Source organism: Protopterus annectens, chromosome 10.part0 (genome assembly GCF_019279795.1).
Source record: "Protopterus annectens isolate FY-2018-M chromosome 10.part0, PAN1.0, whole genome shotgun sequence".
NCBI lineage: Eukaryota > Metazoa > Chordata > Ceratodontiformes > Protopteridae > Protopterus > Protopterus annectens.
The window spans coordinates 1,600,791,313-1,600,816,675 of record NC_056744.1 but is presented as its reverse complement, the minus strand read 5'-3'; positions in this window follow the sequence as shown (position 1 = coordinate 1,600,816,675).

Sequence of the window (25,363 nt, the reverse complement as noted above, 5' to 3'; positions counted from 1 at the left end):
TTTAGTACATTATTTCATGTGTAGCTGTTGACTACATATTGTTATGAGCCATCATTATCCTGCTTCTGTCAGAAGTTACTTGGTCCCTCCCCCTTCCCACTGCCGATGTATCTTCTCTCTTCTGTGTCATTAGTCTTCCTCCTCTGCATCTGCACAACGTATGATGCCTAGCACCAGCTGCAGCTGAGACTACATGGAAGTACACAGCCTAGGGCAAAAAGTACAGTTTTGTACCTACCATAAATGTAGATGTTCGAGCGCTAATACAGCTGCAGTCATAACAGATGGGGTGTCCTGCCGTCAGACGGGTCCTCGGTCGGCCGAATTCCAAAGTCTTGGTCCGGCGTCGGATGTCGTCGCCTCTTCCCTGATGTCAGTGCGGCAGGGGTATAAAAGAACCAGCCGACACCATTTTCTTCAGTTTTTCTTGCCCCAGATGTCAGGTGCCCCCAGAAGGAAGGCAAAACATAAATTTATGTAATAATGCAATGTAATATAAGCAAAAAACAGTAGTTGCAAGCAAATACACCATAAAGGAGTACCCCAATCAGGTAGTATGAGGAGGTGTTTGACATTAGGCCTGTTCCAAGAGGGGAAGGAGAGAGGGAAACCTGGACTGCAGCTGTATTAGCACTCGAACATCTACATTTATGGTAGGTACAAAACTGTACTATGTTCATCGTGCATACAGCTGCAGTCATAACAGATGGGTAGAATCCCAAAGCTAAAAAGGGGTGGCAGGCACTAAGTGGAACTAGAAGGAGCAAGGATGCATGCCCTGCAAGACTGCTGTGGCAAAGCCTGCTCTAGATTTAGAGTATAGTGCTAGGTGATAGTGCTTGGAGAAAGTATGCACAGAACTCCAAGTGGCTGCTTCCAAAATATCCTTGGTAGGAACCCCCCTGAGGAAAGCTGCAGAGGTAGCTGTGGCCCTTGTGGAGTGAGATCTGGTGTTTGTAGGGACAGTTTTACCATGAAATGAATAACAAACGCGTATGCAGTGGGCTATCCATTTTGAGATTGTCTGTTTGGAAATAGCCTTTCCTTGAGCACCTGTAGCATAGGACACAAAGAGTTGCTCTGATTTTCTGAATGGCTTTGTCCTGTCCAAATAATAATGAAACTGTCTGTGAATGTCCAAGGAATGTAGTAGTCTCTCCCCTTTGTTTTGTGGATTAGGATAAAAGGTAGGCAAGTGGATTGCCTGATTCAGGGCTACACTGGATACTACCTTTGGCATAAAGGAAGGGTTGGTTCATAAGGAAACTCTGTCCTGATGGAAGATGATGAAAGGTTGCACAGTCATGAGGGCTTGTAGTTCCGAAACCCTGCGTGCTGAGGTGATAGCCAGAAGGAAGGCTGTTTTCCATGACAAAGATTGCAGTTCTGTTGAAGCAGCTGGCTCAAAAGGAGGCAGGGTCAGTTTTTCTAAAATAAAATTGAGATCCCAAGCGGGTACTGGTTGCTTCCTTGGGGGTTTTATATTCTTAGCCCCTCTGAGGAACTGTCTTAAGAGCGGATGAGAGAATAAAGGTGGATCAGTGTTGTATTGTGCAGAAATGGCTGAAGCATGGATTTTGATGGAGGAGAATGAAAGTCCACTGTTTAGCATCTCAGCTAGGTACTGTAATATTTGAGGTAAATTCAGTATCCCAGGATTCTGTCCCTTTTTCTGATTCCAGGCACAAAACCGTTTCCATTTGGCGGAGTAGGCTTTTCTAGTAGAAGGCCTTCTGGCCTCCAAAATGACATCCTGCACCTCATTGGAGAGGAGGGTCTGTTGGAAAATCAGGAAATCCTCCATGTGGCTAGATTGAGTGTTTTCAGCTGACTGTGAAGAATTTTGAAGTTGTGCTGGGTCAGTAGAAGAGGCATTACAGGCAGGATCCATGGTGGGGAATGCGTCAGGCTCCTCAGGAGTGGGTACCAGTGTTGTCTTGGCCAGTTTGGAGCAATGAGAATCATCTTTGGTCTGTCTGCTCTGACCTTTAATAGAACTTTGGGCAGCAGAGGAAGAGGTGGAAAGGCATAAACTGTCAGTGTTGTCCAACTGAAAGTGCGTCCACTTTCCAGGCCTGTGGATGATAGGTCCTTGAGCAGAATTTTTTCAACTGGTAATTTCTGTGGGTAGCAAAGAGATCTATGTCTGGCCTTCCCCATGCTTGAATTATCTTTGCAAAAACTTGAGGATGCAACTTCCATTCGTGTGGATCTGTCATATTTCTGCTTAGGTTGTCTGCCAGCATGTTTTCCTTGCCTGGCAGGAATTGTGCTTGAAGTTGGATTTGTAATTCCAGAGCCGTGTTCCAAAGAGACATGGTTAGCCTGCACAGGGGGTATGAATGGGTTCCTCCCTGTTTGTTTATGTACCACATCACTGTGGTGTTGTCCGTCCTTATCAATAGTTGGCCTGGATGCAGTAGGTCTTTGAAGGCCATAATAACATTTTTTACTGCTAGCATTTCCTTTTGATTGATGTGTAGGTGCTTTTCTTTTTGGGACCATTTGCCCTGAATGCACTGATCTGCCATATGCGCCCCCCAGGCGTAGTCCGAGGCATCTGTTGTGATGATCTGATTTGCTTGAGGCATGCAGAATGGGAGACCTAAGTTTCTTTGGCATGCTTGAGCCCACCACAGAAATTCCTTTTGGAGACATGGAATGAGTGGTATGATTGTTTCCAAACTGTGGCTGTGTTGAGACCATAAGTTGTTTAGGTACCATTGAAGTTTCCTCATATGCAGCTTTGCACATGGGATTAGCAGGATGCAAGATGCCATGAATACCAGAGCCTGCAGGATTTTCCTTGCAGTCAGCCTGGTGAAGGTTGCCATTTTTCTGAAGTATTGAGATAGTTGCCCTTGTTTTTCTGGCATGAGGTAGGCCATCTGGGTGTTTGTATCCAAGCTGGCACCCAGGAAAATTATTTCTTGAGAGGGTATAAGTTTTGATTTCTTTTTGTTGACTGTGTATCCCAGAAAGTTCAACAACTTTATTACAAACGCCAGTTGTTTCAGAAGCATGTGCTTGCTGTCCACTTGGATCAGGCAGTTGTCCAAATATGGGTATATTTGTACCCCTTGAAATCTGCAGAAGGCAATTACTGATGCCAGGCATTTCGTGAACACTCTGGGCGCAGTAGATAAGCCAAAGGGCAATGCAGAGAATTGATAATGGGTTGAACCAGCAAGAAATCTGAGGTATCTTCTGCAATCTTGTCTGATAGGGACATGCAGGTATGCCTCCTTGAGGTCCAATGTTACCAGCCAAGACTCCTTGCCCAGCATGGGAAGAAGCTGCTGTAATGTGAGCATCTTGAATTTTGGTACGAGTAAGTATGTGTTTAGGATGGATAGGTCCAAAATAGGTCTCCAATCTTTGTCCTTCCTTGGTACCAGGAATAGTCTGGAATAAAAACCTTGACCCTGTTCTTGTGCAGGTACCTCTTGAATAGCTTTCATGTCCATGAGAGCTGAAATTTGTTTTTGTGCCTCTGCCCTTTGATTTTGTGGCAGGTTTGGCATGCCTCTCATTTTTGGAAGGGTGTGAAAGTGGAATCTGTAGCCTCTGTCTATAATGTCCAGGATCCATTTGTCTTTTGTGACAATATGCCAATATTTCGGAAATAATGCCAGTTTCCCGCCTAAAGGTGCTGCCATTAGAGTTTTGCTTGGCATGCAAAGGGGAAAGTCATTGTGTCTGCTTTCTGAATGTCTGTGAGCTAGCCTCTCCACCTCTTAGTATAGGTGCTTGCCATTGCCTGGCTCTAAATGATCCTTGAGATTGCCCTCTACCCCTCGGGCATCTGTATCTACCTCTTTGAGGTCTGTCCGTGGCTGGAAAGGACCAATTTTTTGAAGGCCAGTTTCTACTGAAACGTGGAGGTTGTACCTGTAGAAAATCTTTCACTGTTTGCATTGATCTTGTCTTTTCCTCCATTTTCTTTAAAACCTCCTCAGCCTTAACACCAAACAATACATCTTTTTGAAGAGGTGCATCTAGTAATTTAGCTTTGACATGATCTGGTAAGGATTGCTCTTTGAGCCAAGCATCTCTACGTATGACAGACCCTGTAACAGCAGCTCTACATGAGGCCTCTAAAGCATCAAAACCACATTGCAAGGTATGTTTACCCACTTGCTCTGCACTATGCAACAGATCCTGCAACTCCTTCAAGTCTGGTTGATCAGGTTGTGACATTTTGCTTTTCAACTGCAATAACAAAAACTGTTGATACTTTTATGGAACTGACAGTTTAATGCCCTCATGGTTAAAGTGGCCGAGGTGTATACCTTTTTCCCCCACCTTTCTAAAGCTCTGGAATCTCTCTCTGAAGGTAATGGATTTTTGGCAGTAGAGGCCTTAATTCCCTTGGGACCCTGTGAAATAGTTTCTTGGTCAGCAGCATGGCTTTTGTAAAGGAATTGGTGTGAATCAGGAACCCGGTAATACCAGTCAGGCTTAACTGGAGCTGGTTAAGGCTGGCCTCTGAATACACATCATCTAGTATGTCTAAGACAGGAGGGATAGCCAAAGGCCTGTGCTGAGGGAGCAAGAGAAAATCCCTGAGCCTTTTCTTGGAGTCTGAGTAATCTTGGCCTTTCCAGTGGAAGTGTTCCCTCAAGGTGTGCAAGGTTTCCCCAAAAGAATAGTCCTCAGGGGGGGAGACAGAGGGAATGGAGTCCTCCGCATCAGAGTCTTCAAAAGGGGAGTATAAATATTCCTGATCTTCAGAATGTTCTGAGGTAATGGAGGCCTGGTCCGAGGAAGGGTAGTCTTCCTCCAATCTGGGCCTTTTGTCCGAGGGGGGGTTGAGACCCCTGATAAGAGTAATCAAATCCTCAGCCATTTTGAGCATCTGATTTTTAGGCATGGGGCCCTGAGAGGGGCTCTGTGTAGCTTGTCTTTTAATTTTCATGGTTGATTTAGATTTTGTGAAAGCCTTTATGGAGAAGGAAGAAGAAGGCCTGAAGACAACTTGAGAGGTGGCAGGCCTGTCTAAACTCTGAGTTTTCCCGCCAAGAGTGGCGTCGGTATCTGTAGTCGGGATGGGGGCCAAGGAGCCTGTGACCTCGGGCACAGAAGACACCGCTAAAGAAGTGTCATCGGTACTCAGGGGCTGCGTAGATGCCTCGCTGAGAACCGGAGCACCTGAAGCTGGCTTTAACGTGGTGTCGGTAGAAGTCTCGGACCTCATATGTCGGTCCTTATCTTTGCGTCTTTTACTCAAAACTGGAGTCGGAGTATCCGACGACATAATGTAATTAAATTTTTTACCAAAATAGTGTTGGGCGAACTCCGCCCGATGCTTAATAGTGCGTTTGTTGAATCTAGCACAGAAACGACAGGCCGAGACGTCGTGGTCTGGGCCTAAGCAAGGAATGCAGAAGGAATGGAAATCCTTATGCGGTATTTGCTTCCCACATGAAATGCAATTATTAACTTTGTCTGACATCGGTCTGAGGCAAGAAAAGTTTCCCCAATGGGGTACTTAGCTTTCAAGAAGACTTCAGTTGAAAAATATTCGTAATCTCAGGAGCTGGCCAACTGGCACTTGCAAACTGCTTCTGCTTCTGGGACCATGCGGCAAGAAAGACTGAAGAAAATGGCGTCGGCTGGTTCTTTTATACCCCTGCCGCACTGAAGTCAGGGAAGAGGTGACGACATCCGATGCCAGACCAAGACTTTGGAATTCGGCCGACCGAGGACCCGCCTGACGGTGGGACAACCCATCTGTTATGACTGTAGTTGTATGCACGATGAACATCTGTGAGTTTTTGCTTTCTGGTACATTACTCCAGTACCCTTCATGGTGCTGTGCTTAGTTATATATACTCCAGTACCCTTTTGGTGCTGTGCTTAGTTATGCATACTCCAGTACCCTTTGTGGTGCTGTGCTTAGTTATGTATAGTCAGGTTAATGTAATTTAAACAAGCTGAAGAGCTGAATGTACAGCAAACAGTGGTCATGAGGGTAATGAAGACTAATACAGACATTCTCCTTTTCTGTAAACTGTTGACACATGAAAACTTTGGGGATTAGGCATTGCTATGTGGTGTGTTTCGATTATACATATCTCTGTGGCTTTGTTTTGTAATACTCTCAAGGTTTGAATCCATAGGTTCATAGGTAGGTACTAGGCTATTGGCCCTAGGGCCTATTTAAGCCTAGCCAAAAGGTACCCTGGCTTTCGCCACCCAAGAAAATTATTTTCCTCTGCCCCTGTCAAGCAGAGCTACAGAAGTGATCCCCGGGGTGAATTTCCTATCTCTCATCCAATCAAGATTTTTCTTGAAGAGTGTTAATGAGGAACTTTGCTTGACATAGATAGGTAGTTTGTTCCACAGTATGGGAAGTCTCTGGAACAAGAATCTATCCCTTCAGCATGTTCTGTTTTTTGTGGTGACAATGTTTAGGTCCCTAGAGCATGTAGCTCGGAGGGATTGGGATTTCTTTAAGTAGAGCATGTCCAACAGCTCTTGGTTTGATACAGCTTTGTATGTTAGGCAGAGATCGCCTCTGAGTAAGTGACATGCGACGGAGTAAAGCTGGAGTTTTTTGAGATGGTCGGCATAGGGCATCTGTTTGAGGCCGGTAATCCTCTTTGTGAGGTATTTCTGTGGTCTTTCCAGTTCTTGTAGATGTCTTGTGAGGTACATACCAAAAGGGGCACTGTATTCTATAATGGATCTAATGAGTGATGAGTAGATGGGAACAATGACCTCTTTTTTCCTGGATAAGAAACCTTTTGTGATGAGGTGTGCCATGCAGAAGGATTTCCTGACTACTGTGATGATGTGATTATCAAAGGAGAGACTTCTGTCCACCTGTGTCCCAAGGTCTCTTATCACACTTTCAGTGTTAAGTAGACTACTGCCTATGTGGTAGTTTATGGGTACAGAGTTTTTACAAAAAGGGATGACAATGCACTTTTTGGTGTTGAGCTTGAGGCCATGGCTTTGACACCAGGCATCTGTCTCAGTGAGGTCCTTTTGTAGGATGTCCACATTGTTAGGAGTTTTTATTATGGCTCCTAGTTTGCAGTCATCTGCAAACTTTGTTAGCCAAAGACCTTCTGTGTTAGCCTGTACTTCAGAGAAGTAGATACCAAACAGGAGAGGACCCAGGACTGAACCCTGTGGTACTTCACTTGTCACTGGTCTGAAGTCGGATTGGGAGTCTGCTACTTTCACAGTGTGGGTTCTGTCAGTGAGCCAGTTGGCAACCCATCTTGTGACATAGGGATTTATACCTAGTTTAGTAAGTTTATCTAGTGGGGATGGTGTTGAAAGCCTTGGCGAGATCTAGATAGGCTGTGTGAACCACCTTACTCTCATCTACGGCTTTGGTGACCACTTCAAAGAAGTCTGTCAGGTATAGGAGACATGATCTGCCTTTTACATACCCAAATTGGGTGGGGTCCAGAGTTTGGAGATTATCAATGTCATCGTTTATAAGTTCCATGATGATACGTTCCATATCCTTGCAGACCAGGCTCGTCAGGCTATTGGGGTGGTAGTTCCCGGGGTCCATGGTAGATCCCCTTTGTGGAGTGGGATAACCGTCGCTGTGCACCATTCAGTGGGCACAAAGCCTGAGGTGAGGCTATGATTGAACATGGTACTTAGGTGGAGAGCCAGTTCGTTCTGTAGTTCATGTAGAACACAGCCTGGGATGTTGTCAGGTCCCATGGATGCTGTGTTCTTGGCTTTGGAGAGTGTGGTTTTTACCTGTGCAGTCATGATTACAGGAACTTTGCATTCTTCTGGTTTAGAGATGGGCCCTTTAGGGGGTGAGAGGGGGTAAAGTTAGCACTGAACCTATCTGCCAGGATGTTGGCATTATCAGTTGGTTCTGTATATTTAGTGCCATTGTGCTGTAACTCAGAGCAGATCTGAGTTTTGCCATTGAGATTCTTGACATAGCTATAGAATGCTTTGTGGTTGTCTTTAGAATCAGTGGCGATTTTGTTTTCGTAACTAGCTTTGGAGGATTTTATAAGAGATCTCAGCTTCTTACTGAGGCTGACTAGGGAGTTCCTCCAATCATGGGATTTTACTCTTTTTTGCAACAGTATTTTTCTTCTGTTGTAGAATTTGTTTATGGCAGAGGACCACCAGATTGGCTTCCTTTTTTTGGAGGCTAGCATCTTGGTTCTGTTAGGGATTGCATGATCCATGCACTCGTGTAAGTGCTTATAAAGTGCATTTGTGTAGGATTCAGCAGTCGTACCTCTATTGTCCATCTGCATGGGTGTCGTGAAGTTTGCCACTTCTGTCTTAAGAATCGTGAAGTTGGCTTTAGAGAAATTTTTATGGTGGTTTCCCTAATGGGGGGTGGGGGCAGGATGTGGCTGTCTAGTGTGATTAGCTTGTGGTCGGATCTGACCAACAAGGAATTAACCTCTGGTGTGGAACACGTTGCCCATGTTGGTAATGACCAGGTCTGGGATATTGCTGCCCCTGGTGGGGGTGTGGATAAGTTGATCCAAGGCATTGGAATTTATAAATTCCAGAAAACATTGAGCAAAAGAGTTGATACATGAGTTTGGTCTCTCATGTGTTTCATAATACATATAAGGATTGAATAACTGCAACTGTCATTATAAATGTGTAAATCATGGCACTTGGAGCATGACTGTAGCACATATTTGTTCTGTTTTCCATCAGATGTAGGCATGGGGAGGTGCTCCGGTGGTGTAGAGGGATAACGCCCTGACTACAACTCTGGTGATCTGGGTTCAGTTAGCATCTTGGGAAACTTGTGCAGCAGTAGAGAGAGATGGATGAATCCATCCTGGGGGTACGTGGTATGTGGGTGTCTCTAAATAATGATCCCTGATGAAGACTGGGGACGTTGCCAGACCAGTGTTCAGATGGGGCAGTGGGACTGGCTGAGCTGTTGTGAAGGTGGGGTGATGTGCCTGGGATCCGCATGTTGCATGCCCCTTCAGGGCTGTACCATGTTGCCACAAGGGGGAGTAAGATACAGGGTAGGCCACTAAGTCCCCCTGGACAGAAGCATAGATGTGCTGAGCTTCATTGCCTGTGATTCATGACTGAAATACATTTGAGGGTGGTAGACCTGCAGATGGGGGCATGAGGGTACATCTGGTAACAAGGATGAAAGGGTGAGGGGAAGAAATAGCCAAAAAAAAAAAAAATTCAGACATTGTTGCATGTGTATACTGCTTATCTGCATGAAGGTTGGCACAGAGTACCATAGATTATGACAAAGAGCCCAAGAGCTATTTACAACAAAGAATTCTCTTTAGATTGCACAACCAAATTTTGACAAGAATGTATCTTTCAGAGTAATGTTGACTCAATTAAGTCAGTCTAGATTACGCTTGCAACTGTGTCACAATGTTGACTAACCTATTTGTCACTCATTCGTCTCAAACACATAACAAGAAGGCTGAAGTTTTCGTTTAGATGCTTTAATACATAGAACACATCAGGATGAATAGCAGCATCATTAAATATGAACAAACTAGTTAACAGACAGACCTTACATAAATACATGCTTACATCCCAACTGCTTACTATAAAATCAAAGTCTGGTTTGCACATGTTCAGTATTTATACACTTGTCCAATCCCTTGAATAGCTTCTTAAAAGTATACACACATACTGATCTACATCCTCCTTCTTAAAAAGATTGCTCTTTATACAAAACAATATCAGATATAGACATACATTAGTATATACACTGGAAACAAAATACAGTCTTCATGTCCAAGTTGCTTCATATCTGCTACAGGGTTTAGAGATTTGACCATATCTCGTAATATAACAATCTGAACCAAATTTAGCAATAGGGACAGTCTGCGGTGCACAACTCATATCAGTAACTTCTGGATTCATCATAGGAATGTAATTGTCCTCTGGAGCTTCCTCTGGAATTAGAATGTTGGACAACGCATGGCCTCAAATGCTTCCAATTCCACCTAACATCTGCTCTTGATTCCACAATATATGATCTTGGCTTTGGACCAGTATTCTTCATGACACCAATCCGATCATAACCTTTGGCTGTTTGTATCCTTACCACTTCTCCCTCTCCTAATAGATCGAGTGGTTTGCTGGTCTTATTATAGTAGGACCTCTGGGTTAGGTGTTTCTTCAACAGATTGGCTTTTACTAATCTGTTGTTCTTGACACATGGAACCGATAATTGACTACTGATTGGTAATGTCATTCTGGTTTGGTTTGACAGAAGTCTCTGAGCAGGTGAACCAAGATGTTTATCATGAGGAATATTTCTGAGATTCAAGAGATTTAGGAAAACATCACTATTATCTCATTTTGACTTCTCTAGTAACTGTTTTGCACTTTGTACTAGAACGTGCAGTTCTGCCAAACCATTTGACTTCGGGTATTCTGGACTACTTGTGACATGAGTAAAGCCCCATTCTTCAGCAAATCTTTTGAACTGTTGGCTTGTAAACTATGTGCCATTGTCAGAAATAACTTTGTGTGGACTACCATGGACTGCAAAATGATGGTTCATCTGGATACTAGGTTGGGAAGTAGGTCAATCTCAAACCAATTGGACTGAGTTTACTAACACCAAACAATGTTGACCATTCCACTCAAACATGTCTGTGGCTACTGTTGACCAAGGTAGTTACAGAATCTGGTTAAGCTGAAGTGGTTCCTTCTGTTTATGTGGCTTAGTACTATTACACACTGAACAAAATAAAAATGCTCTCTCAATGCCTTGTGACATAGAAGGACAAAATACTAGTCCTCTTGCCCTTCTTTTTGTAGAATCGATTTCTGGGTGACCACAATGCAAGGTACTAATGTACTCTGGTTGCAAGGACTTATGAACAATTACTTTTGGACTATGACACCTTTGTCAGCCAAACTCTCATCTCTGTAATGAAAAATAAGGTTGCACTTCTTGAGGTAAACTAGATTGCTTTGACAGCCATCTTTGATAAAGTGGCTGAACCTTTGTAAAACTGGATCTGTAGCTGTGTGATCTCTCAGCTCATCAAGATGTGTGGAAGAAAACTTTCTTACTTCCATTATTTCAAAATCAAGGTTCTCATTCTCATGCTGTTCTATGGTGATTCTGGGTGATCTGGATAAGGTACCAGCAAGATAAAGAAGTTTGCCTTTCTTGTAGACAAGATTGAAATTGTACTTTTGTAATCTCAGCATCATACGTTGCAGTCTGGCTGGAACTGAATGCATAGGCTTTCTCAAGATAGTGACTTAAGGTTGCTGGTCTGTTTCAATAAGGATAGGTCTACCATAAATATAATCATGGAACTTCGAATATGCAAACACAATTGCCAAAAGCTCTTTCTCTATCTGGGCATACTGCATCTCAGTTCGAGTGAGAGTTCTCGATGTATAGGCAACAGGTTTATTCTTCTTGTAGAATGACTGCACCAAGACCAAATTTTGAACCATCACAGGAAAGTGTAACTGGCTTGTGAACATTATAGTATCAAAGCTGGTGGACTAGAAATTCTTTGTTTCAGGACATCAAATGCTCTCTGGTGTTGCTCTAACCAAGACCAGGATACATCTTTACATGTTAGCACTCTGAGTGGCACTGAAAGTTGGCTCAAATCTGGAATGAACTTGCCTCGGTAGTTGACTATGTGAAAAAAACATTGCAGGGCTTGAACATTCTCTGGTGCTGGCATCTCAGGAATGGCTATCTGTTTAGAAGGGACTGGTCATAGGCCTGTACTTGTAAATAAATGACCAACATAGTAACTTCTTGCACCTTAAACTCGCATTTCTGTGGATTGAGCTTAAGATTCACTTGACGCGTCCTTTCCAGTACTGTTCTGAGGTTTCTGTCATGTTCCACTTCATCATGACCTCCTACCAGCATGTCTTCTATCATAATAGCACAAGGATACCCAGAAAAAAAATTGGTTACATTGCTGGTTGAAAAACTTCAGTTTTAGAATTTTTCCCAAATGGCATTCTCAAAAATCGGTACCTGCCAAATGGAGTAATAAACATAGTGAGAAATGATGATTTTTTGTCAAGCTGAATTTGCCAAAATCAACTATCTGCATCTAAGACAGAAAAAATAGTGGCATTTAGCATCAAGGCTGTGAGTTCTTCGACTGTGCACATTGGATGATGAGGTCTTTTTAATGCTTTGTTCAAATCTCTTGGGTCAATACATATTCTGATGTCATCTGAGCTTTTCTTATGAGCTCTCACCATGGAAGATACCCACTCAGTTAGAGTTTTAACTGGACAACTCACACCTTTTTGCACCATTTTATCTAATTCATCTTTGACTCTGTCCTGCATGACTTTTGGAAATTTACGTGCTAGCCTGATAACTGTACTGACCTCTGGGCCTAATTTCATGGAGTACACAACTGGAAGTTTGCCTAGTTTGTCTTCAGCATAGGTAGAAAAAATGTACTGGGCAAAATTAGAGTAGTGGTCCCTTAAGCTAACATGAAGGACTTCCTTATTAAATGAAAGTAGTCCCATTTTCAAAGCATCTCTGAGCCCTAATAATAACTGGATGTGCCTCTTGACCACATAAAATAACAAGTCATAACTTCTTCCAGCAGAGTAACATGAAAACACTAATGATCCTTTGGTCTGAAATTTTCACCTCCATAAGCAACAAGCTTTGCATACTCTGTGAAATCAAGCCATCTTTACAAACTCTGGCAAATGTTTTTGCTGACATAACATTGCACTTAGAACCTGTATCAACTTTGAGCTCTGAGGGTTTGCCATTTATCCAAACAGTACAAAATACTTCATTCTTTTCCTTAAATCTACTGCATTGACTGTTTCATGAAGCACTGACACACCATCCACATAAGGAATAGGGTTGCAGCTCTCTAATTAATCAACTAATTTCTTAAAATGTTCCCTTTTATTAAAAGAATGTGGGCCTTTTGATTTACAAAACCTTTTGAAATTATTCCATTTATTACATTTGTGGCATTGTTGACCAAAAGCTAAACATTTTTCCCTTTACGATTCATGGCTTCCACCAAAGGTTGGCAATGAAACTGGGTTGGGGCCTATGCTTTGAGTTTGTTGACTTACTTTATGCTTCACTGAGACTGTGCAACTTCTGGAATTTGCTAGAAAGTTCTGGGGTTTACCAGTGAGTGCTGCAGGGACTGTAGTTACTGCCTTGTGCTTGGGCCTGTTTCTTTTAATAACATTCTTCATACTATCAACATGAGCTTTATCAGTGTGCCTTCTAGAGCTGTTCTCATTTGTAAGCATATGTGTGTGCATTTCTGTAAGCTCATATATCTGACAAATCTCAGTGGCCTTATTCAAAGCTAAATCACTGTCATGAAGCAAAATCTTTCTCTCAGCATCATCTTTTATAGCACACATAAGTCTGTCCTTTATCAACTCATCCCTTAAGTCACCAAATCTGCACATTTTAGCCTTATTTCTCAGGTCAGTTATATTTGCTGCAAAAATTTCACCAGGTTTTTGATCCTTTGTATAAAATAAGTGTATTTCCATTGTACATTTGTCTGGGGGGGTTACACATTTCTCTAAATTTACTTTTTAAGCACTCAGGGTCCTCCCTTCACTCAGCCTGCACAACAGTACGATGATTTTCCCCCTCTCCAGTATAGATAGCAGGTGCATACACAAATGAACGTTCCCCTTCTATGGCTTCTGACCCAGTTAACTTAAGCAGAATAAATGCCTTTGTATGGTCATCTTAATCAGAAAATGCAGTCTGTATGAAAATGTACTCTTGCTCAAACAGTCTCCAGTTCTCAGCAATATTACTGTCAAACGCAAGTGCAGAATTTTTGAAATCTGTCTGCCATGCCCACAAAGTATACACAAACACACTGAAAATATGGCCCTTGTAATTATGTATGAACAAACAGTTTTTTGAGCTTGCAATAACATTCAAATGCACAATAAACTCTGTGGAATACTGTACTTAGCAAAATACGCTCTGTAATGGCTATACTTTGCGAAATATGCCCTGAAATGGTTGTACTTTGCCTGTACTTTGTGAAATAGCTTTAATGTAACACTGCACAAACATGCAAACACCTTATACACTTCTGATATCTTGGATATTTTTGCTTAATATGAAAAATGCTGTAATTTCCCCTTATTTATTCATTCTATGTAATTCGGACTTTATTTCAAACGTTTTCTGCAGCAATTTGAATATTTTTATCACTATCATACATATCTGTTTATTCGAAAATGTAGAACATTCTGTATGCCCTGCTTCATATTATGCATAAAGAAGTAGTGCTGAGCAAGTTTTAATACCTGAAATTCATTTCTGACCTATTTTTTAAAGTTTACACATTTTGGGAATGATTGGCTCATCTATATTCCTCCAGCTCTAAGCAAGTGTCTCTAGTCATTTTACCCAAGCCACCTTTAACTTCATGCCCCTTGGATATGCCAGTTCTGACTTCTTGTCCTTTAGACATCCCGCTTCTGACACCATGTCACTCATTCATCTCTAACACATATAACAAGAAGGCTGGGGTTTTCTTTTAGATGCTTTAATACATAGAAACACATCAGGATAGATAGCAACATCATTAAACACGAACAAACTAGTTAACAGACAGACCTTACATAAACATGCTTACATCTCAACTGCTAACTACAAACTGGCAGTCTAGCTTGCACATGCTCAGTAGTTATACACTTGTGCAAGCCCTTGGATAGCTTCTTAAAGGTATATACTCACATATTGATCTACACTATTCACTCATAATCCATCACTATTATTCCATGCACTGTCATATTTAGAAAGTGTCTGTTTCTATCGTCAATGCACATTGTGCAAGCATGAGACAAGACATGTAATACTGAAGCTATAAATATTTATTATTTCCATGTAATCATCCAGAATGAAGTGGCAGAAAAGTTTGACTGATTATCCTCTGGTTTACTGTTATTATTGTCATTGGCATCCCATACTGTGCTACAGCTACATGTCCCTCACAGTAACACAATGTACATGAAGGGCAGTACATAAATCTTAGCAGAGAAGTATGTTGCTACATGGGACAAGTACAGTGTTGTTACACTGTCCAGTCCACTCCACACACATGCTTTGTCTCAAAACCTGTGATGCATGGCACCAGCTGTTCCAAACATTGAAGTTTTACTAATTAATGTGCTTTTCGCATTCACTAAATTCAGAGTTCTCCTGTGGCACTTCCAACTAATACCATGCACTGTAGATTGTGTAACTAGATAGGTAGGAGGTTCCATTCTCACTGAAAGGAACTTGTGCAACGGGGGGGGTCAAGTTGTTGATTAATAATGTCTCAGTGTAAAATGTGCTCTGTCCACTTCCACTGAGGAAAATACATTTAATTTTGGATACAGGTCCCTCTGCACTTAATGTCACTTTTTAACAGAATCATCATATCTATAACACACTCATGAGGTCATCCTGTCAAAAGTGCAGTTTCTCTACTTAAGAGTCAGACTCCTCTTGGTAATTGCAATTAATACTGTGCTCTATGGATTATGCAACTAGAGAGGCAGGAGGTTTGATTCTCACTGTAGGGAACTTGTGTGTGTGGCTACTATATGAGGTATACATAACTTCCCAAACAGACATGCTGTATCAACTTCCAGGGAAGGGAAATTTTAACCTGGGCAAGTCATCCCCTTATCCCATTTTTACCACAAATATCATCTTGAAACACAGTGATGAAGTCATTGAGTCAAAAGTGCACCCTCTCCCCTTAAGATTCAGACTTATCCTGTAAAACTTACAGCTAATACAATGTTCTCTAGATCATGTACCCTAGAGAGGTAGGAGTTTCAAATCTCATAGTGTGAATTTTGTGTTTATGTCATGCTAGTGGCATTTACATACATCTTCCTGAAAGGATGTGCTGTATCATCTTCCATGGGAGAGGATGCCCCCGTACCTTCATCCCATTTTTATCACAAAGATCCTTTTTCCATACCAGTGATGAGGTCAGCATGTCAAAATTGCACACTGTGCCCTTAAAACTCAAATTTCTCCTGTGGCACTTGCAGCTAATTCTGTGTTGTATAGATTGTGTAAATAGATAGGAGGTTTGAATCCAACATTGCATAACTAATATGAGTAAGAGTGTATGTGTACTGTCATGTACAACTGTGCTCATGAAACCACCCCTTCTATAAACTTCCACTTAGGAGACATATTTTACCTGGCAGAGAATTACCCTATAAATTTGTATTACCCCCCCCAGGTAATAAACAGTTTTGGAAACACAATGCTAACAAAAATGGACCACATCAAAATGGTCATAGGAGTTACTCTGTCACTGGTTATTAATACTGTGCTCTCTAGACTGCAGAAGTACAGAGGGAGGAGGTCTGCATCCAGCAATGGCTGACTACTAAGTATATATGTTTGTCTGTCACGCTGCATAGAGAAGGCTTCTAATGCACAGAATATGTGTAGCTGTGTAGTGTTATTGTGCACTTCAACCACCTTCGTACATCTTTAGAAGAAAATCAACACATGAAAGAATGGTGATGTCATTTATTCAAATGTGCACTGTCACAGTTGTAAAAAAAATCTCACGTGGCATGGGAAATTCCGTGTTCTATACCTTGAGATCTTAGGTAGTTTGTTCAAATCAAAATACTACTCCTTAGAAAAACTCGTGCCACTAGGTCTGTGACTTTGTAGGTAGGTAACAGTGTTAGCAGTCATCTGCAGTGCACACATATGGCTGGGGACTCCTATTACAATAATTTATGTTCATTTTTCATACAGCAATATTTTACTAGTGATGATGTCATGGGATGACATTTGGCTTTCCCATTAGAACTGATAAGGCTTTTCCTGTGGCATGAGGACATGAGACTATGTTCTGTATGCTGCTGCATTAGCAACTGATATGATTGAATATGTTATTATCCACACATTGTGCCTGCCATTCTCCCATCACAGTTACAAATGTATTATGCATCATGTGTGTCTGGGTGCACCTAGCAGCAGGTAATGTTGAGTGAGAAATACGCATACAAATGTATTTTAAAGAATGACAGGTAGACATATCTTCTTTGCAATAATAAAATAATATCACAGCCTCAAAGACCAAAATATCTCACAGTGTTGGCAACAATGGCTCTCGGGCAGCCACGGTGGTGCAGTGGTTAGAATTGTCACCTCACAGCAAGATGTTCTCCGGTTCAATCCTTGGCTGGGGTGCCTTCTGTGCAGAGTCTGCATGTCCTCCCTGTGGTCACGTGGGTTTCCTCCCAAAGACATGCTGTAGGTGGATTGGACACTCTAAATTGGCCCTAGGTGTGAGTGTGTGTGCCTTCTGTGGAAGGTTGGGTGCTGGGCTGGCAACTCAACACAATAAAACTCCACTACCAATCAGGAGCAGACAGGTGATCCGTTGTGGTGACCCCTAACCAGGAAAAGCTGAAAGAAGAAGTTGGAAACAATGGCTCTGAGGCATATTCATTCCTTCCAATATCATGGAGCTTCTGTTGTCACATAGGTCTTCAAAACCTATATTAGCTGACTGCAAGTATTGCACATCCGAATGCTGCTATGCATGAATGATATTAACAAGCATTATAATGTCTACAGTTACGGTGAGAGAAATTACAGTCACCCTTTTTATCACACACAAATTAAAACACAATTGTATATTGTAATGACTTTACATAAGTGGAGTCTAACAGCTTTATTATGACTTCAACTTTGGAGCATATGGTTCATAACATTTTGTATTCGCTGGGTTTACACAGCTTGCTATTCAATTCCAGCCAAGGGTAACATTTCATGAATGTATTAACATTGCACAAACAACACTGCATGAAGTTATTATTCTCAATTTTTATTTATTATTAATGCAAATAATATATGTTTGTGTTGTCTACACGCTTTTAAGGCCATGCTCACTGTAATGTCTTGTAAGCATGCCCAGGATAATCCTGTATTAGATGCATTCTATTTACAAATAGAGACCTTGAACTATCACAGTGTCATCAGATCTGTGTTAATACTGCTTTTACTGTTTTAATAAAGTGAATTTGCTTCATACACAACATGGTAGTACTTGCCTTACTTTTGGATTTACTATTTGGATTTTTTTTACAGTACTTTAAGTGGAGGTGTCCTTTACTTTTTGTTCTTTACTAATCAGACCTGTGTTGTCATCTTTCACTTGTGAATTTGATTATATTACTGTTGATCATGCACATGTATGCAAAGCACACGCTTGTGTAAGACGTGTTAGTGCAATTTCAATGACAAATGGTAAAATATGTCTCTTTTGGCTGTGCATGACACATTGCTAACTGTTATATCAACTTGGCATGCTATCAACATTAATACATTTAACTGCTACAATAACACAAACTTTGAACAAAGTAAATCCGCTTAGGCTGAACGCTATCCCAACTCGCTTTATTAAAATAAAATGAAATGAAGCGTTTAAAATTTAAAATACGCTTTTCGTCCTAAAACAGTATTCAGACTTCTTCAGACTAACTGACAAACATCTGCGTAATGATGAGAAGTTGTTTAAATAACTAATTTTCGCGCCATGAAAATGGTTCATGACATAATTTCTTAAAGTGAAACTTCTAATAACACTATTAAAGCAATGATGGTATCATAAAAATACATGCATTTGTTTATTAAATACAATTAAAAAGTACCTTACTTATATTATAAATTTAATATACTAAAGAAATACTAAAATTAATCATAAACTAAATCTTTGTATTATTAATAAAATTTCATCAAAGTTTGTTTATATATGATTTTAAACTATCTAAGGAGCGTTACTATGAATTAATTATTTAAATAGATGAATGAGTAAATAGTCATCTATTAAATAAATAAGTAAATAAATGAATAAATAATGGTGCACAGAACTTTGAACAAGGGCTAGATGTTATAACAGATATTCATAAGTGGTGATTGAACCATAAAAATAAAATCTCTCTTTGGATTTATATATATATATATATATATATATATATATATTTAATTTTTTAAATTTTAATTTTTAATTTTAATCTTTGATTTTTGTATGATGTCTATATAAATTTTTATTTTATATATTTTAATAACCACTTGATTTTCTATAAATACTTACATGTTTTAGTTAAAACCTTTTGATGAAGAATAAGAGCAAAAGTTAAATGATAAAATATTAACTAATGAGAATGTTTTAAATATATTCTACTTTACTATAGATTATCTATCCAGACTTCGTAATTTTAAAAGGCACATCAATGAACATTTTTCATTCAATCCAGGGTTCGTAAAGGCGTTGGATTTGCCATAATAATTCACTTTTTTCCAGTAATAGGTTGAATGGTCCCCCTCGAATATCTTGTTTTACTTGATGGATAACTTTAAAACAAAAGTTGTGTTCAGGACATTAACATTAATACATTTACTACCCTTTTATACAATGTTGCATTGTGTCCCTCTCACATCCATTGTTAGCATGTCCATTTTTAAGTTCTGTGGGTAAACTCTTGGAAACAGGATTATTTGTTATTACCATCAATATGGACGACTTTCTATTGAAAAATGTTTCTTTGCGGCATCATCACATTTCAGTGCATTAACAGAGTACATTTGTTCCCTTTACCCTCCCTTCATAATTATCCCCGCACTGTTCACAATATGTTATGTGTAAAACTAGCACAGTTTTATGTCCCCTGCATTAACATGCTTAAAAGTCACTTGCCTTTACTTTATATACGCTGTCTGCACATGCTCGCAAAATACATTTGCCTACATAGTGTGCTCATGTTTCCAGAAAAATTTCATGGCTGTCAACACTATTGCTTGCCACAAAATGTTGTTTCTTTCGGTTTTTCCAAGTTAGGGGTCGCCACAGCAAAGTCCACTAATGATTGGTAGTTGATTTTTATGTGCCGAGTTACCAGCCCTGACGCACAACCTTCAACGAAGGTACACCCATTCACGCATGCCTCCATGCAGAAGATGCTTTAGCTGAGAATCGAACTGGACAGCATCTTACTGTGAGGCAACAATGCTACCGCAGCACCACCACCACGGGTATTGCTTGCCACAAAATGGTGAGTGGAATTGTGCTCATTGAATATGCATGCTGCTCATTGAATATGCTGCTTATCATGCTAATGAGCTGCAGCCTACTCAGTTGTTAATGAATCCCAGGTAATGCGTTTCCTTTTCTCTGTTCTCAGTAATTCCTTTCTCACAGTACTTGAAGAAAACCAGTTCCTGTAATTTCATTACTGGAGCCTACTAATTCAGAATTCCTTTTAAAATAAAAGTGCTTGTTAAAAAATCTCTGGCTTAAATTCTTTTTTGAAAATTACAACAGAAAACTTTTAGTGGAAATGTACATTTTATCCTGATTAAGAAAAAGAAAAGTTAATCCCAGCTATATAAAGATACTCAATGCTATTCATAGAGTGCATTTTACTTGTTTGCGTTAATGCATTATGTCTTTAAATATCAGGGATTTATTTAAATTTCAATCTGATTTTTTCCTCATATTTTATGGAAAGAAATTTGTTTTATCTTATCTAGTAGGTCTTGTCAAGTGGATAAAATTACTGAGAGGTAACAAGAGAAATCTCCTTTCTTCCAGGACGATAACTGTTTTTTTGTGTCTTTCGGCTTTTCCCGGTTAGGGGTCGCCACAGCGGAACTCCGGTCCACTAATGATTGGCAGTAGATTTTTACGTGCTGGCTTGCCGGGCCTAACACACAACCTTCAATGAAGGAATGCCCATTCACGCATGTCACCACACAGAAGACGCTCTGAGAATCGAACTGGCAACGTCTAACTGTGAAGCGACAACGCTATCGCAGCACCACCACCGCAGTATCCAGGAAGATAACTGTACAGTGCAAAATTAATTTTGTGGTTTACATTTCTCCATTCGGATAATCCAGAATACTAATAGTTATGTTGGAATGCTTTTTCGTCTGAATGTAACTGTTTCACTGATGATGGAACTGCATAACAGTGGTAGAATTTAACTTCTGAATACACAGACAAAATACTGAAAAGTGATAGTATGCTTATTTCGGAAGTCTTGGTATTAACAAATGAAATAAACCTGATTTCATTTTTCCTTTCCCACTAAGAATGTGGTTAAATTAATTAGAAATATAGATAATTATTTATCTTGTCTTTCTGATTTATTTATTTATTGACATTTGATTACTGGGAAGGTCCGATTGGGTAGGAGCCTATTTTCAGCGGAGACCCAGGAGAAAAGCTCCAAAGTATTACAATACATTTTAAGAATAATAACTTTACAGTCTTTAAAAGTAATATAAAAAAATACAGTTTAAATAATTATACCAGATATAATCTGAAAACAGTGGTTAAAAGTAGATACAAGTTATATGACAATGATTTCATAGTTAGAGACATTTTAGAAGGTTTATAGAGAAAATAAAGGTGAAGTAGTATAACAGAAACAGGAATTGTTTTACAAAATGAGAGAAAAGTAGGCTCATGCTATATTTAGCGAGAAAGGCAGGGGAGAGAAACTGAAAGAAGTAAGAAAGTGAGTGAAGAAGTCAGAATAAGGAGATGTAAGGTATGAATAGGTATTTGTCCATATTTAGGGATAGACTTTATTCTGGTATTAAGCAAGAACAGAGCCAGCCTTTGGCTAGGAAGTCATTCAGAAGGGTTTTGAAGGAAGGAAGGAAGGGAGGACACTGACCTGATGGATAGAGATTAGGCGTTCCAGGCCTTAGCAATATGGCATGAATACAGACAATGCCCAGCAGATTTGACAGGTTTGTGGAAAGACAGGAGTTTTTGGTCCTTGGCTCAGAATGATAGACTAGGAACATAGTTGTGTAGAATGTTATTTAGTGCCAGACAAGCAGATGAATTCTGGATAATTTTATACGTTGTAAGAAGCTGTGTCAGTGTTAGTTGATGGGGTAATTTTAACCAATTTAGCCTTTTTAGTGCTATACAGTGATGGGTTCTGAAAGGGGTATTTACTCTAAATTTAGTATTTTTTTAAAATAAAACTTTTAGTAGTAGTTTGTTTTTTTAGGGTTCAGTATGAGTTGTGAGTTACAAAGCCATGTTTTAGTTGCTGTTATGGCTTCCTGAGTAATTTTTTTGAAGCGTGCCATGTTGTCAGATTAGTGTGGAGTCATCTGCATATTGCATTAGGGAGGCCTATTTTGTGAATGTGTGGGGGGTGTTGGTGAGAATGTTAAAGAAAAGGGGACCAAGGATAGAGCCTTGTGGTATACCAGTGGTGACTGGATGATATGGACAGAAGGCAAAGTGCCATTTTAATAACAGACACCTATTGGAAAGGTAGCTTTTGAACCACAGAAGGGTGGACTGAGAGAGACCTAATGAGGGCATTTGAAGTAGAAGTTTGTTGTGATAAACTGTGTCAAAGGCTTTAGACAAGTCTAGAAATAAGGAGGAGACTAGTTTGCTGTTATCTCTAGCTTTACTGACAGTATCTATATAGGTTAGAAGTAAAGTGTTAAGACTTCTGGAAGGACAGAAGCCTTGTTGTGTAGAGGAGATGAGTTCTTCCTGCAGGAGATAGTTTTGCAATTATTTTTGAATATATTTTTTCAGTATTTTTGAGAGGGGGGGATAAGATTACTATAGGCCTAAAGTTAGTAAGCCTTAAGTTAGTAATGTCTGTTGAATTTCCTCCTTTATGAAGAGAATAATGTGAGACTTTTTCCAGAGACAAGGAATGTGGGATTCATGGATGACCATGGAGACAGGTTACACAGTGCTATCGGCTGCTATTTTAAGGTATTCACTTGGAAGGTCATCAGCTGAAGTAGACCATGGTTTGAGTTTGAGTGGTTTTATACAGGATGTCCACAGGTTTGAAGGTGAAAGTGGATGCGGTCATGTGTGGCTGCTGAACAGGATTAGGATTAGATGCTAGGGTATCCTTGGTTAGAGATGTTATACTATCTATGAAATAAGAGTTGAATTGTACTGAGGTTTTGAATGATGAGTTATTGGAAGAGTGGTTAGAGTTGAATTTATGGCTGGGATACAAGAATTCTTTAATGGTTGTCCAGAATTGTTTTAGAGTTGTGTTTACTATTATTCTGAAAGTTATTATAGTACAGTTTTTTGCCTTCATTAACTTGCTTTTTAGTAGGATTTCAAAGCAATCTGTAATTTTGAAGATATTGTGGTGTATTATATTTTTGCCATTTGTTCCGTGCGTTTTTGTCTATCTTGCATTAGCATTCTACTCTTCTTTGGATAGCTAAATTGTATTATTTGTTTTAGTCTCTTCCTTTTAGGAGGTGCAAGGCTATTTAGGATATTCAGAAAAGTTGTATGGAATTCATTTACAGTATTGTCTAAGGGGAGAATTTTTAGGAAGTTCCAGTTAATAGATGATAGGTCAGTAATGAACATTTCTGGGTTAAACTTAAAAAGTTGCATGATGTTTTATAAATATGCTGCTTAAATGGATGTGTGAAATGTCTGGTTGTGTAGAATGGGAGATGATCACTGAGACAATCAGACAGTGTGTCCGAGTTGGTGTATTTGTTAGGATCTAGTCTAATAGGGAATCTGATGTCTTGCTTTAATTTGTGGGTCTGTTAATTAGCTATGTGAAACCAAATACGTTGACGCTTGATATAGGATAGCTTGAGTTTATGCCCAACCAAGTGACATTCACATCACCTAGTAGTATTATTTCTTATTTTATGAATGTTATAAGAAACTCTGCTGCAATTAATTTTGAAATTGGTTTGTTGTAGGGGCTATTTGGTAGTTGCTGAAAATTATTACACAAATGCCACCACCTTTCCTCTTTAAAATGTCATTATGAATATTAAGTCATTTATGCTGGGTTTAAACCAAGTTGCAATTACAGCAAGAATATCAGGCTTATGTTGGGTAATCCAGGCATGTAGTTCAGTAATTGTATTTCTTATGCTTCTAACATTTATGGCAACAAAAGTTAGATTACCAAGGATTAGGGATTGAACATCGTAGGTTTACAATAGTGTGTGGAAGAGAATTGTCCTAATGTTCATTGTGACAGATGGAGCCAGGATAAGGCTGAATGTCTCCTCCTAGAAGAATTTTAGTATATTGGGGAATTACTGGTACATGTTTTTAGGGGAGTATTTTTCCTCCTAATTTTGTTTTGGTATGAGTTGAATTGAGTTGAAATGTAGTTAATCAGTCTATATTTGGAGTAAAGGTGAGGGGCATCATTAAATAGGTTTGCTGTGATGTATGGAGATTGTAGGGAGGAAGTATGAATAGGTGGTTGGGACAGACTTGGAGGTTGTTGAGAGTCATGGTAGGATGAAAGATCACCCAGTAGCAGGAGAAGAATGGAGGATAAGCTGAAGAATAGCATTGTTAGTAAAGGGTTCTATATGTCATAGTTGGCAGGTAGTGGGGAAGGGGGGGGGGGGGGTCAAGAAGGAAAAAGAATATTAAGGAAGTTGTGGAAGGCTGTGGGAGCTTAAATATAACCCATGGTATGGTAAAATGTGGTATATGCAGTCAATATAGGTTACTTTATGATGGACCTAATATGATTAGTTCTTGCTCATGATTACTTACTAATAATGGTATGTTTAATTGCAATACATCAAGGTAGTGTATTTATCAACCTATCCCACATATTCTTCATTTTACTTACAACTTATCAATTAGGAAAAAGGATCAAAAGTGCTTGGTATAAGCATTCAGTTAAATACCCTGGTTTTAAGAAATGTCTATTGTTTATACAAGGGAGGGAATAAAGAAATGAAAAGAGGTGGTTTACGGGAAGTTAAATTAGAGTCAACAGAGTTGTTTTGGCAGTTAAAACTAAATGCTACCTCTCCAACTGGTTTAAATAATAAGATATGTCAAGAAGATATCCAAAAGGATAAAGATTAGTAACAAAATAGCAGCCAAATCTGCTTTTAATACACAAAACAAGCACAGGATCAGCCTTCACGAACTAAACGCTTTCACCATTTCCCAATGGCTTCGAGTTGAAGCCATTGGGAAATGGTGAAAGTGCTTAGTTCGTGAAGGCTGATCCTGTGCTTTTGTGTATTAAAAGCATATTTACTTTTCTGTTTTTTTGGCTGTTATTTTGTTAAATGATAAGATATCACTTAATAGTGTTTTAATGCTGAGGGCGAATAGGATATGAGCACTGTATGTTTTTTTTAAATGATAAGTTATTATCTAATAGATTAATATAAGTTTTGTTTACTACCTTTTTACTAAAATATAAAATGTATAATAGCTATAATTGATTTTTTTTTATTTATTGGATAGGTGTGACTATTGGTTGTTTCTCTTACACATCATATCAGGATTCTATTTAAACTCTAACATTTTATATGAAGACACACACCCTGAACATG